The sequence below is a fragment of the Columba livia genome, chromosome 3, assembly GCF_036013475.1.
Source record: "Columba livia isolate bColLiv1 breed racing homer chromosome 3, bColLiv1.pat.W.v2, whole genome shotgun sequence".
In the NCBI taxonomy this organism is placed as follows: Eukaryota; Metazoa; Chordata; class Aves; order Columbiformes; family Columbidae; genus Columba; species Columba livia.
Window position 1 is genome coordinate 1,371,624 of NC_088604.1, and position 535 is coordinate 1,372,158.

At 61.9% G+C, this 535-nt stretch overlaps 1 protein-coding gene across 2 annotated transcripts in view; it reads left to right on the top strand.

The window, feature by feature from the left end:
• LOC135578953 (uncharacterized) overlaps positions 1–535 on the top strand; it is a 91,578-nt gene that overhangs the window by 34,531 nt on the left and 56,512 nt on the right. The gene's annotated exons all lie outside the window — the stretch shown is intronic.

A 535-nucleotide genomic window follows, 5' to 3' on the forward strand; every position in this document is an offset into this window, starting at 1 on the left:
ATAAGGAGCAAAGGCCACTAGCAGAGTTTCAGGTCGTTTCCTCCCTTCACCGGGTGATTCCCCGTGCAGCCCCGGGCAATGGAAACGCTCCTTGTTCCCTCTGCCCCATTCCGGGCTGCGGGGTTTTGCTTTTCAGTTGCAATTAACCCTGGTTTGTGGAGGATGCTCTTCCCGGCAGGGCTCTGATGGCCCATTGAAAGGCAAAAGCGCTGCCGAGCACCCCCTAAATGCCCCCTTAGCCTTCGCGAATGTCTCTCTATTCGCCCCATCCCTCCACACGTCGAAGTCGCCCCCGGGACCTCACGGACTACAACTCCCAGCAGCCCCCGCGCGTCCGCACGGGGCAGAAGCGGCGCTGTGCTCGCGAGGCACGCTGGGAGTTGTAGTCTCTCGGGGTGTTGCTGCGGCAAGCTCTGCTACGTGATTGGCTGGAAAGCGCAGAGGGCGGGCGCAAAGCGGCGCGCCGTAGATAGGCCAATGGCAGTGAAATACACGTGAGTGACGGGGCGCTCGGCCAATGGTAGGGGGAGGGTGG